Genomic DNA, 14,455 nt, shown 5'->3' with positions numbered 1-14,455 from the left:
GTTTTATCGTGTTGTTTTAAAGTCTTTTATGTGAACCTTGTAAATACACCAAATCTATTTAAACCAATTTTCTTTTTTGTCTCATTCTTTTAACCACTAGTCATCTCTCACAGTTAAATCTGACCCCATTTTAGTCTTGTAACTCGGCTGATAAGGCCGATTGTTACACTTTTATGGGAGACCGCCTGGGAATACCAGGTGCTGTAAGCTTTTGCCTTTTCTTCACTATTTATATAATATGCTGGCTTTTACGGAGGCTGATCTTTAAATAGCCCACTTTTTGGAGCAGCCCTTGCTTATGGCCATACCGCGCTGAGAGCGCCCGATCTCGTCTGATCTCGGAAGCTAAGCAGCGTCGGGCCTGGTTAGTACTTGGATGGGAGACCGCCTGGGAATACCAGGTGCTGTAAGCTTTTGCCTTTTCTTCACTATTTATATAATATGCTGGCTTTTAGAAAGACGTGTTTTACCGCTCTATTTATTACAATCATTTACATGTATTATAGAGTTTTAAGTGTTTTACATGTTTTTTAGGCCATTTTATTACTCTTAACATTTTAAGTGTATGTGTCTTTAATAAATGGATGGTTGGCCTGTCATGTGACTAGACACATGACAGGAAGCAGGAAGTACAACTGTATAAGAGAGCAGCATGACAAACAAAGGACAGTCACCAAACTGTTGGATTGAGGAGTTGCTTATTTTAGAGCTCACCTTTCCATTCACCACCTGCAAACTTTGGATTACACTTTCTGTGGATTGTATATACACTGGTGGTCACTCACATTGGACTTATCAACACACTGGGGTTCTTGGACTGTTTTTAGGGTATGGACAAATGAACTGTATTCTTTTAACAGAGTTTACCTGTTTTTAGGGTATGGACAAATGAACTGTATTCTTTTAACAGAGTTTACCTAGTTTTATCGTGTTGTTTTAAAGTCTTTTATGTGAACCTTGTAAATACACCAAATCTATTTAAACCAATTTTCTTTTATGTCTCATTCTTTTAACCACTAGTCATCTCTCACAGTTAAATCTGACCCCATTTTAGTCTTGTAACTCGGCTGATAAGGCCGATTGTTACACTTTTATGGGAGACCGCCTGGGAATACCAGGTGCTGTAAGCTTTTGCCTTTTCTTCACTATTTATATAATATGCTGGCTTTTACGGAGGCTGATCTTTAAATAGCCCACTTTTTGGAGCAGCCCTCGCTTATGGCCATACCGCGCTGAGAGCGCCCGATCTCGTCTGATCTCGGAAGCTAAGCAGCGTCGGGCCTGGTTAGTACTTGGATGGGAGACCGCCTGGGAATACCAGGTGCTGTAAGCTTTTGCCTTTTCTTCACTATTTATATAATATGCTGGCTTTTACGGAGGCTGATCTTTAAATAGCCCACTTTTTGGAGCAGCCCTCGCTTACGGCCATACCCCCACCTGAGGCGCTAGAGAGCAACAGGAAGTGGTTGGCAGCAGTTTGGAGAGGAAGGCTCTCCTCCATTTTGTTTATTTTTCTTTTGTTTGTATTTTTTTACTTCAAATTAGTTTTTTGTGTTTTTTTTGTTGTTTTTAAACCACCCAACAGCAGCATCTCTGCTGGCTGGAGGGTGGTTAACCTTTTTTTGCTTTTTTTCTTTAAAATGGACGGATTAATGGATAATGACACAGGACCGGCTGGAGGAACACGAATGGTAAATGACACTGGACTGGGCGGAGAGATATGCATGGCAAACAACACTGGACTGGACTATCAACAACGAGCAAGATACAGGAAAAAACAAGATGCAAGAGACAACCCAAGTGGAAAGAAATATTTGAAGGAGGCAACAGTGATTGTGAATGTGGAACATGTAAATGAGGTGAGAGCTGTGGATATTATTAAAGCAGTGACGGACAAGTGTGGAAATGGAAAAATTCTAGCGTTAAGGCCAAGACAAGGAAAAGAGTTTGAATTAACAATGGAAAAGGAGGAATCGTGTGAGGATTTAATCGATGGACTGACAATTAAAGGGGTGAACTGTGAAATAAAAAAACTGCAAAATAGAGAATACGTTGTTTCCTTCATGCACCTGCCCGTCTACCTGGATGACACTGAAATTATTGGAAAATTGGAGGGATGGGGAGTTAAACCCCTTTCAAAAATTAAAAGAAGATGCTACCCGGGCACTGAAATCGAGGATGGAACAAGGTTCCTAAAAGTAAGGTTCCCCAAAGAAGTAGCATCATTGCCTTACAGCACGAGGCTGGAAACGGTAGAAGGGTTGCAGTATTTTAGGGTGATGCACAGCCACCAGGTGAAGACCTGTAGACTGTGCATGAGCCCAGACCACCTGCTAAAAGAGTGCCCTGAGTTTACATGCTACAAGTGTGATGAAAGGGGACATTTTGCAAGAGACTGTAACGCAGTCAGGTGCCCGGAGTGTCAGCAAATTTTAAATAAGTGTGAGTGTTGGATGGAGGAAGAGGAAGGAGGCACGGAAAGTCAGGTGGACGGACAGGTGCGTGAAGGAAACAACGAGGAGGAAGGAGAAACTGGTGAAACACAAGAGGAAGGATTACAACAAAAAGAAACAGAAGGAGCAACAGGCAACCGAGAGGAAGGAGAAGAAGAAAAAGGGAACGATGAACTTAAGGAACATACAACACAACAAGACACCCACTGGACAGAAATGGAAACATTGGACACTTCTAAAAGTTTTCTGGACGACGTAGAGAGAGATGGACAAAGAATGGGAAATCAAAACAAAGAAACAGACAATGCAGAGCAAGCAAAGATGGACAACATGGGAAAAGACAGAGAGGGGAGAGGACTAATTAGAAGGAGAGCCTTAAAGGTAAAACCAAATGTGGGAAATGCAAGAAAAAAAATCATGACAAGTGTAAACAGATATGAAGTGTTAAGTGGGCTGGAGGGAGAAGATGGAGTATAATGTTTTCTAGGTATTTGTTTTTATTTCTTTTAATGGTTTTAAGTTGTGTTACTTTTAATGCAAGGGGATTGATGGACATGGGAAAATTTGAAAGACTGAAAGAAAAATGCAAAGGAGAAGATGTTATCGCTTTGCAAGAAACAAACTGGAAAGAGAGTGTGATGATGGACTATAAAAAGAAATGGGAAGGAGATATATTATATAACAATGGGGATGGAAGGCTTGGAAGAGGTGTAGCGTTTTTAATGAGGAAAGATGTGTTTAATGCAAGCAAAGTAGTGTATAAAGATAAGATAGGGAAATGTATGGTAGTAGAAGTAAATTATGAAGGACGTGGAATTATTTTAGTGAATGTACATGCACCAACAGAGGCGAAAGAAAAGAAAGTTTTTTTTAATGTTTTAAGGAGCATTATAAAGAAATATAAAGAAACAATTATGATGGGGGATTTTAATACTGTTTTTAGCAAACAGGATATGGCGGAGGGAATGGTTTTTAAATCGGACACAGGGAGAAAAGAATTAAACGAATTGATGAGAGAAAATAATTTAATAGATGTGTGGAGAGAAAGGAACGAAAAGAAAAAAGAATTCTCAAGAAGACAAATAGTGGGGAGTTTTGTATGCCAAACTAGAATTGACTTTGTTTTATGCACGAGAAATGTGGAGAATTTTATTGAAAAGATTAAATATGAAGAAACCAGTTTTAGCGATCACAAGTTTTTATCCTTTAGTTTGGACTGGAGGAAAATGCAAAGAGGGCCGGGAGTATGGATTTTAAATACACAGATTTTAAAGAATGAAGATTATGTTTCAAAGGTTAAAGAAATTATAGAAAAAGAAAAGGAAAATGGAATGTTTGAAGAGGATAGGAGATTATGGTGGGAGAACGTGAAGTTTTTAATCAAAAAATTTTCGATCAAATATTGTAGTTTAAAACAGAAATGCAAAAGATACGAAGAAAATAAAATGAAAGAAAGTTTAGAAATGGAATTGAATAAAGAAAATAAAGACATACAAAAGATAAAGGAAATAGAGGGAAAACTGAAAGAAATAGAAGAAAAACAATATGAGGGGGCAAGGCTAAGAAGCAAAGCAAAATATGTGGTGGAAGGAGAAAAATGTACAAAGTTCTTTTTTGACTTGGAAAAAAAGAGAGGAAAAGCTGAAACGATAAAAGAAATAAGAGGGAAAAATGGAGAACTTGTAGAAGAGAATAAAAAGATATTGGAGGAAATAAGGAATTTTTATGAGGATCTGTTTAGTGCAAGGGGGGTGGAAGAGGAGAAAAAAAAGGAACTGTTGAGTCAGATAAAAGCAAAAGTAAGTGAGGAAGATAAAAAAGAATGTGACCAAGAAATTAGAGAAGAGGAGATTGAAATAGCAATAAATCAACTGAATAAAAAGAAAAGTCCAGGAATAGATGGTTTGGGAACTGAATTTTATGTCTGTTTTAAAGAGGTTTTAATAAAGATTTTAAATGAGGTTTTTAAAGAAATTTTTGAAAAGGAAGAAATTAATGAAAGAACAAGGATGGGGTTAATGAAACTGATATATAAAAGGAAAGGAGAAAAAGTAGATTTAAAAAACTACAGACCAATCACAATGTTGAATACGGATCTTAAAATTTTAGCGAAGGTTTTAGCAAACAGACTAAAAGAAGTAATGCCAAGTATAATTCAAACAAATCAAGCATATGGGGTAAAAGGGAGAGATATAGCGGATATAACGATAAGTATAAGAGATGCCATATGGTATATGAAAGAAAAAAATGAAGATGGATATATTCTTAGTTTAGATTTTGAAAAAGCGTTTGATAGGGTTGAGCACGGGTATTTATTTGAGGTTTTAAGAAGATTTGGTTTTGGGGAGAATTTTATTAAATGGATTGGAATTTTATATAAGGGTGCACTAACTAGGATTAAATGTAATGGTTTTTTAACGGATTGTTTTAAAATAACACGATCAATTAGACAAGGTTGTCCGCTTTCAGCGTTATTGTATTCACTTGTATCTGAACCTTTGGGACTTGCTATAAGACAAAATGAAAGAATAAGAGGGATAGAAATTGAGGGAAATAAGGCTGAGGGGAAAATTTTTCAATATGCTGATGATACAACGATAATTGTAAAGGGAAAGGGAAGTGTTAAAGAAGTTATGAAGGTTGTAAAAGAATACTGCGGTGGTTCTGGAAGTAAAATAAATGAGGACAAAACGATATATATGAGATTTGGCAAAGCTATGGTTTTAACGGATTGTTTTAATTTTAAGGAAGTGGAAGAAATGAGGATTTTAGGAGTTTTAATGGGGAGGAATGAGAGGAAAGTAAGAGATGAAATGTGGGAGCAACTAATAGCAGATATAGAGAGAAGGTTACATTTTTGGAGATTGAGAACACTAAATTTGAAGGGGAAGGTTTTAATATTGAATGTTTTAATGGTTTCTAAACTTTGGTATGTTTTATATGTTTCTGAAATGCCTTTATGGACAGAACAGAGGTTGAAGAAATGCTTTCTTGACTTTTTATGGGAGGGGAAACCAGCAAGGATTGCATATAACACGATTTTAGGGGCGGTAGAGAAGGGAGGTTTGGGGCTAATGGATGTGGAACAGCGAAAAAATGCTCTGAGAGTGAAAATTGTTAAGAAATACCTGCAACAAAACAACAAAACTGAGTGGAAAAAAACAATGAAATACTTTTTAAACAAATGTGGGGATTTTAATATGGGGGATGGAATTCTGTGGATGAAAACGAAAATGTGGATGACGGAAGGATTACCTGGGTTTTACAGAGAAATTTTTAGTGCCTGGGGAAAATTTTTAACAAAAATTGAATGGGATCCGCATGGAAGAGAGAGCATTTTAAATCAACCTCTGTTCTTAAATAACAAAATTTTGAAACAAGGGAAAGAAATGTTTTTTAAAAAATGGATGGAAGTGGGGATAACGAGAGTGAGAGATGTTTTGTATGAGTTTAAAGAGGGGTTTTTACCGACGCAATATATTGTGGACACAATGGAAATGGCAAAAGAAGAATATAGTAAACAAGAAATAACAAACAAATACGAAGCCATCAAGAACGCAATACCAAAAGAGTGGATTAAGAGAATACATTGCATGGAGGAAGAGCCAAAGGAGAAATTTATTTATGTGAAACTGGGGGGAAAACTGTGTGATTTTAAAGAATGTACTGTAAAAACTTTTTATTGTGTGTTTAGAGATGATGTTTTTAAAGAGCCGATTGTTAATAAGTACTGGGTGGAAAAATTCAAAGATTTAAAAAAAGAGTGTATATGGAGAAATTTAAGGGGACGATGTGTGGAAACAAAATTGGAATGTTTGGAGTATTTTATAAGACATAAAGTGGTTTTTACTGATTTTATTTTAAACAAAATTGGTCTAGAACAAAATGCTATGTGTAAAGTGTGTCAAGAAAAGGAAGAGGGGTTTTTACATATGTTTTTATATTGTAAAGAATTGGAGGGGTTCTTAAGGAAATGTAAATGTGTTATTGAAGCTTTAACTGTGGAGTGGGATGAAAACATAATGGAATGGAACAGAGTGGTGATGTTTGGCTGGGAAAAGAAGTGCCAAAACAAAAAGTTTATAAATCTGTGGGTAATGTTAATGAAAAGTGCAATATGGGAGAGAAGAGCTGTAGCTAAAAAAGAAAAAATTGTTTTGGATGTTTGGACTGTTTTTAAAAGAAAAACTGAAATATATATAGAAAGACTGTATGTGTATTTTAAAAGTGAAAATATGTTGGATGCATTTTATGTTTTTTTTACATCAAATGTTTATCGTGTCTTAAAAGATTTTATGTTGAAGCTTCCTGAGAACGAAGGATTTTTGTAAGTTGTGTATACAAATCTGTGGTGTGTAATGTAGACACTGTGTAAGACAAACTGTATTTTTTTATGTATTTTTTTATCACAAAAAAAAAAAAAAAAAAAAAAAAAAAAGAGCGCCCGATCTCGTCTGATCTCGGAAGCTAAGCAGCGTCGGGCCTGGTTAGTACTTGGATGGGAGACCGCCTGGGAATACCAGGTGCTGTAAGCTTTTGCCTTTTCTTCACTATTTATATAATATGCTGGCTTTTACGGAGGCTGATCTTTAAATAGCCCACTTTTTGGAGCAGCCCTCGCTTATGGCCATACCGCGCTGAGAGCGCCCGATCTCGTCTGATCTCGGAAGCTAAGCAGCGTCGGGCCTGGTTAGTACTTGGTTGGGAGACCGCCTGGGAATACCAGGTGCTGTAAGCTTTTGCCTTTTCTTCACTATTTATATAATATGCTGGCTTTTAGAAAGACGTGTTTTACCGCTCTATTTATTACAATCATTTACATGTATTATAGAGTTTTAAGTGTTTTACATGTTTTTTAGGCCATTTTATTACTCTTAACATTTTAAGTGTATGTGTCTTTAATAAATGGATGGTTGGCCTGTCATGTGACTAGACACATGACAGGAAGCAGGAAGTACAACTGTATAAGAGAGCAGCATGACAAACAAAGGACAGTCACCAAACTGTTGGATTGAGGAGTTGCTAATTTTAGAGCTCACCTTTCCATTCACCACCTGCAAACTTTGGATAACACTTTCTGTGGATTGTATATACACTGGTGGACACTCACATTGGACTTATCAACACACTGGGGTTCTTGGACTGTTTTTAGGGTATGGACAAATGAACTGTATTCTTTTAACAGAGTTTACCTGTTTTTAGGGTATGGACAAATGAACTGTATTCTTTTAACAGAGTTTACCTAGTTTTATCGTGTTGTTTTAAAGTCTTTTATGTGAACCTTGTAAATACACCAAATCTATTTAAACCAATTTTCTTTTCTGTCTCATTCTTTTAACCACTAGTCATCTCTCACAGTTAAATCTGACCCCATTTTAGTCTTGTAACTCGGCTGATAAGGCCGATTGTTACACTTTTATGGGAGACCGCCTGGGAATACCAGGTGCTGTAAGCTTTTGCCTTTTCTTCACTATTTATATAATATGCTGGCTTTTATGGAGGCTGATCTTTAAATAGCCCACTTTTTGGAGCAGCCCTCGCTTATGGCCATACCGCGCTGATGGGCGCCCGATCTCGTCTGATCTCGGAAGCTAAGCAGCGTCGGGCCTGGTTAGTACTTGGATGGGAGACAGCCTGGGAATACCAGGTGCTGTAAGCTTTTGCCTTTTCTTCACTATTTATATAATATGCTGGCTTTTACGGAGGCTGATCTTTAAATAGCCCACTTTTTGGAGCAGCCCTCGCTTATGGCCATACCGCGCTGAGAGCGCCCGATCTCGTCTGAACTCGGAAGCTAAGCAGCGTCGGGCCTGGTTAGTACTTGGATGGGAGACCGCCTGGGAATACCAGGTGCTGTAAGCTTTTGCCTTTTCTTCACTATTTATATAATATGCTGGCTTTTAGAAAGACGTGTTTTACCGCTCTATTTATTACAATCATTTACATGTATTATAGAGTTTTAAGTGTTTTACATGTTTTTTAGGCCATTTTATTACTCTTAACATTTTAAGTGTATGTGTCTTTAATAAATGGATGGTTGGCCTGTCATGTGACTAGACACATGACAGGAAGCAGGAAGTACAACTGTATAAGAGAGCAGCATGACAAACAAAGGACAGTCACCAAACTGTTGGATTGAGGAGTTGCTAATTTTAGAGCTCACCTTTCCATTCACCACCTGCAAACTTTGGATTACACTTTCTGTGGATTGTATATACACTGGTGGACACTCACATTGGACTTATCAACACACTGGGGTTCTTGGACTGTTTTTAGGGTATGGACAAATGAACTGTATTCTTTTAACAGAGTTTACCTGTTTTTAGGGTATGGACAAATGAACTGTATTCTTTTAACAGAGTTTACCTAGTTTTATCGTGTTGTTTTAAAGTCTTTTATGTGAACCTTGTAAATACACCAAATCTATTTAAACCAATTTTCTTTTTTGTCTCATTCTTTTAACCACTAGTCATCTCTCACAGTTAAATTTGACCCCATTTTAGTCTTGTAACTCGGCTGATAAGGCCGATTGTTACACTTTTATGGGAGACCGCCTGGGAATACCAGGTGCTGTAAGCTTTTGCCTTTTCTTCACTATTTATATAATATGCTGGCTTTTACGGAGGCTGATCTTTAAATAGCCCACTTTTTGGAGCAGCCCTCGCTTATGGCCATACCCCCACCTGAGGCGCTAGAGAGCAAACAGGAAGTGAGTTGGCAGTTTGTAGTGTGCAGTAGGTGAGATAGGCTCACCATTTTTCTGGGTGTTTTTTCACATTTATTTTGTTTGTTTTTTAGTTAGAAAAAGTTTTTTTTTGAGGAAGGTTTTTTTTAACCCCAAACAGGTCTTTCTGTTTGGGGTTTGAGACAACCAAAATATGGATTTAATGGACAAAGAACACGGACTGGTAAAACAACATGAGATGGGAAATGCGGAACCAGGATTTGTTGCAGACATAACTGAAAGGAATATAAATGAAAGACATGGAGAAAACAATAATGAAACGTGGGCGACGGTGGTTTCAAGGAGGAAACAAGAAAGAAAAACAACTGGACAAGAACGGAAAGGAGATCTACAATCAACTGAAGGTATTGGAATTGAGAAAGAAGTTGGAGAAAAAAGAAATGTTTTATCTCAACGACAACAAATGATACAGAAATTAAGCAAACAAACAAGGTATCAGAGGGAATACAAGAAAGAAGCAACATTAACAATGACTGTTAAAGATATAGAAAATATAACAATAATTATGATAATTAAAGCAGTTGAAGAGAAAGTTGGAATGGGAAAATTGATCGGACTGAGAAGAAAAAATAATTATGATTTTGAAATGACTATGGAAAGTGAGATGGACTGTGATTTGCTGTTGAATGGAATAATGATAAACGGACAAGAATGTGAGATAAGGAAATTGTGTGCAACAGAAAGAATGGTGTCTTTCTTGAGTCTGCCCAGCTATATAGAAGATGAGGAAATCAGTCAAAAACTAATCAATTGGGGTGTAACTCCCATTCTACCACTAAGAAGAAGATATCATCCCGGGACAACGGTGGCAGACGGAACACGATTTTTGAGGGTAAAGTTTCCACAAGAGGTGACGTCTTTACCATACAACACAAGCTTCAGGACTGAAGAAGGAGTGCAGTACTTCAGAGTGATTCACGATAATCAAGTGAAGACATGCAGGATCTGTGTAAGTCCGGAGCATGAAAAAAAGGACTGCCCACAATTCACATGCAGAAATTGTCTTGAGCAGGGGCATTATGCGCGAGACTGTAAAGTCCCGCGGTGCCAAGGCTGCCAAAAGACAATGTTAAGATGCAGATGCGAGATAGAAGACGAGGAAAATGAAGATCCAGGAATGGAAATACAAGAGGTAATGGGAGTTACAACAATTGAGAGGTTAAATGACTCACAAAGGCAGACGCAAGGAGAGGACGAGAAACAAGATGACGAGGAAGAGGAGAACAACAACATAGATGAGAATAAAGAAAAGAAGGAAGATGAAGAACAAGGAATGGAGATGGGAGGAGGAGCGAACAAAGAGGATATAAATTTGATTAAAGAAGGATTTTCTAAGGAACAGGACGATGTGGACACTAATGAACTGGACTACGAAAAAGGACAAGAAAAAGAAAAAGCTGAGGATAAGGGAATAAAGACACTGACTGAGGTAAGAGGAGCAGACAATGGGGGGGAAATTCGTGGAATGGAAAACAAAGGAAAAGAAAGACTGAATAGATGTGTAAAAACAAGAAAAGATGGCTTAGACATTCAACAGGTTCTTAAAAGGCAGAAGATAAGAAGAGAAGAGCAAAAGGAAAGACTGGAGAGGAGGAAAGCTGAAATGGGTGAAGTAAAAAATACTTTTTTGAAAGACAATGAAACGGATTGAATGGTGGGTTTTGGTTTTTCCAATCTTTTCTTTAATGAGCTCTATATCAATTGTATCGCTGAATGCTAGAGGATTATCCAAATGTCAAAAGTTTGAAAGATTAATGTGTCTGACCAAAAAATGTGATGTGCTATGTTTATAAGAAACGAAATGGGAAGATAAAATAAGTGATGAAATTAGAAAATTATGGAACGGAGAAATATATAGTAACTGTGATATGGAAAGGAAGAGAGGGGTAGCTATTTTAATAAGAAAAGGAGTATTTGAAGAAGTAAATATAGATTATAAAGACACAAAGGGAAGAATAATAATTGTTAAATTTGTGTGTAATGGAAAAGAAATGAAAGTGTGTAATATACATGCACCAAATGATGAAAGAGATAAATTTAATTTTTACAGGGATATGAATGAGTTAATAGAAAAACATGACAACATTATGGTGTTAGGTGATTTTAACACTGTAATACAGAGAATTGATGTAGATGATTCAATGGGATTTAGAAGAGATAGAGGGAGGAATGAACTACATAACATAATGGAGAAATATAATATGGTGGATGTGTGGAGAGAGAGGAATGGTATGAAAAGAGAATATTCAAGAAGACAAATTGTTGACAGAGTTCTAAAGCAAAGTAGAATAGACTTATTTTTATGTAATAAAAAGGAAGCATATTATGTCACTAAGGCGTCTTACAAAAATTATAGTGAGAGTGATCATGATTTTTTATGGATATTGATGAATTTTAATGAGGCTGATAAAGGACCAGGGGTGTGGATATTAAATGCAGAACTTCTAAAAAATGAAATATACAGAATGGAAATAGAAAGTATAATAATTAATAGTGTAAATGAGGAAATGTATGAAATGGAAAAAGGGTTTTGGTGGGACATTCTAAAAAAAAGAATAAAAAAATTCTCAATGGAATATTCAAAAAAATGGCAAAAAGTCAAAAAGATGAAAGAAAATAAGATCAAAAAAGAGTGGGATGAAGAAATGAGGAAAGTAAATGAGCATGATGAAAATATTGATAAGATAATAGAATTACAGGAAGAATTAAAGAAAATAGAAGAAGAGAAGTGTAAAGGAGCAATAATAAGAAGTAGGGCGAAAGACATTGTAGAAGGAGAAAGAAGTACAAAATATTTTTATGAATTAGAAAAAACAAGACAGAGAGCAGATATAATAAAAAGTATTAAAACAGAAGATGCAAGGATTGTAGAAGATAAAACAGGAATTTTGGAAGAAGTCAGAGAATTCTATAAGCATTTATTTACCAAAAATGAGATAGTTTTAGAAGATGAGGAATTTGTATTAAGTAAAATACAGGTTAAAGTTAATGAGGGAGACAAAGAAATGTGTGAGAGTGAGATTACGGAATTAGAAATAGGAATTGCAATTGATCAACTGAAAAATGGTAAAAGTCCAGGAATAGATGGATTAACAGCTGAATTTTATAAGGTTTTTAAAGATGTGTTATGTCCAATTTTAAATGAAATATTTATAGATAATTTTAAAAAAGGGAATTTAACGAATAGTATGAAGAAAGGTATGGTGAAAATAATTTACAAGAAAAAAGGTGATAAGAGAGACCTGAAAAACTACAGACCACTAAGCATGTTGAATACAGATTATAAAATATTAGCCAAAATTTTAGCCAATCGATTGAAAATAGTAGTACCAAATATAATTACTACAAATCAAGCATATGCTGTTCTAAAAAGAGATATTACTGATGTCATTAACAATATAAGAGATATGATATGGTACATGAAGGAGGAGAAAGAAACAGGATATATAATAAGTGTGGATTTAGAAAAGGCTTTTGATAGAGTTGAACACAAATACTTGATACATGTGATGGAGAGATTTGGTTTTGGGGAGAATTTTTTAAAATGGATAAAATGTTTATATACAGATATAAGTAGTTGTGTAAAAGTGAATGGTTTTTTAACTAAAGATTTTAAAATAACGAGATCAATCAGACAAGGTTGTCCTATGTCAGCATTATTATACACTTTAGTATCTGAAGCTTTAGGACTGGCAGTAGACCAGGAAAAGAACATAAAAGGAATACGCATAAAAGGAGAAGAATCAGAACAAAAAATATTTCAATATGCAGATGACACGACATTGTTTGTAAAAGATATTAAAAGTATGGATAAAGCAATGGAAGTTTTAGAAAGATATTGTAAAGGAACAGGGGCAAAAGTTAATAAAGAAAAAACTACATACATGAAAATTGGATTACCGAATGATCTGCTGAATAAAATGCAATTTAAGGAAGAAAAGAAGAGTATGAAAATTTTAGGTATAAGGGTTGGAGAAAATGAAAATGAAATAAGAGAAGTGGTATGGGAGGAGGTTTTAAAAGGAATGGAGAAGAGATTAAATTTCTGGAAATTAAGAGGATTATTTTTAAAAGGGAAGGTTTTAGTTATTAATTCTTTGTTTTTATCAAAAATGTGGTATGTATTGGGTTCTGTGAGTTTGCCTATATGGGTGTATAAAAAAATCAAATCTATTGTTTTAAACTTTTTATGGGAGGGGAAACCATCGAAAATTGCTTATGACACTCTAATTGGAAAGGTGGAGGAAGGAGGGTTGGGACTAATAGATCCATTAATAAGAATGAAAAGTATAAGAATAAAAACTGTTAATAAATACTGGAAACATGGGAAATATGCGTGGAAGGGTGTAATGAACTATTTTTTAAATAAATGTGGAAAAATGGGAGATGATGTTTTATGGATGAAGCTAAAAGAAAACATGATGAACGGAATACCAGAGTTTTATAAAGAGGTTGTAAAAGCATGGGGTGATTTTAGAAAGCATGTTGTTTGTACGTCTTTTACCAGGGAAGAGATTTTAAGACAACCATTGTTTTTAAATAATCAAATTAAAAAGGGAAATGATACCATTTTTTATAAAAAATGGTTTTATGCGGGGATAAAGCAAATAAAAGATATCTTGTATGAAGTGATACCTGGTTTTGTACCGGTGCAAGTAATAAGAGACGCAATTGTAGAAAATTATGACAATGAAACTAAAACAGTCTTAGAAAAACAATACAAACAAATGAAAGAAGTAATACCGGAAGAATGGATAAATATTATAGAAGGTACAGAAGAAACAAAAGGTAATGATGGAATGAGAATTGATTTTAAAAGTAATGACAAACAGCATGCTTTTAAAGATGGTATTTTAAAGATGTTTTATTCTTGTTTATGTGAAGATGTTTTTATCACACCAAAAGCAGAAGGATATTGGCAAAGATTGTACCCAAGTATGGAAACTAAGAAAATATGGAAAAATCTAAGAGCTTGGTGGAAAAGTCCAATTTTAGAAAACTTTGATTATATTTTAAGACATAATTGTTTATTAAGTGAAATGAGACTGTGTAAATTTGGAATGGCAAGTGATGCAATATGCAAGGTATGTAATAGGGAAGATGAAGGATTGATACATATTTTTTTTAAATGCACAGGGTTAAAATGTTTTATAAAAAAATTAAAAGAAATGACAAGTAAATTGGGAGTAGAACAAAGACGTATTGATGAAGAATGGGAAACAATGTTTTTATTTGGTTCTAAAGGTAATTTTAAGAA

At 35.3% G+C, this 14,455-nt stretch overlaps 5 non-coding genes across 5 annotated transcripts; all 5 read left to right on the top strand.

Annotated features, from left to right (window-relative positions):
• The first annotated feature begins 294 nt into the window (after positions 1-294).
• LOC141314869 (5S ribosomal RNA) lies at positions 295-413 on the top strand. The gene has a single exon (XR_012350414.1). It is a non-coding gene; the product is annotated as a 5S ribosomal RNA (ribosomal RNA).
• An 801-nt stretch (positions 414-1,214) lies between these two features.
• LOC141314868 (5S ribosomal RNA) lies at positions 1,215-1,333 on the top strand. The gene has a single exon (XR_012350413.1). It is a non-coding gene; the product is annotated as a 5S ribosomal RNA (ribosomal RNA).
• A 5,739-nt stretch (positions 1,334-7,072) lies between these two features.
• On the top strand, positions 7,073-7,191 carry LOC141314971 (5S ribosomal RNA). The gene has a single exon (XR_012350515.1). It is a non-coding gene; the product is annotated as a 5S ribosomal RNA (ribosomal RNA).
• Positions 7,192-7,992: 801 nt separating this feature from the next.
• On the top strand, positions 7,993-8,112 carry LOC141315223 (5S ribosomal RNA). The gene has a single exon (XR_012350766.1). It is a non-coding gene; the product is annotated as a 5S ribosomal RNA (ribosomal RNA).
• An 84-nt stretch (positions 8,113-8,196) lies between these two features.
• On the top strand, positions 8,197-8,315 carry LOC141315213 (5S ribosomal RNA). Its single transcript, XR_012350756.1, has one exon. It is a non-coding gene; the product is annotated as a 5S ribosomal RNA (ribosomal RNA).
• Positions 8,316-14,455: the final 6,140 nt, after the last annotated feature.

Source organism: Garra rufa, unplaced genomic scaffold (assembly GCF_049309525.1).
Source record: "Garra rufa unplaced genomic scaffold, GarRuf1.0 hap1_unplaced_013, whole genome shotgun sequence".
NCBI classification, from domain to species: Eukaryota; Metazoa; Chordata; class Actinopteri; order Cypriniformes; family Cyprinidae; genus Garra; species Garra rufa.
The sequence above is the reverse complement of the archived record's forward strand: the minus strand, read 5'-3'. Positions and strand labels throughout refer to the sequence as shown.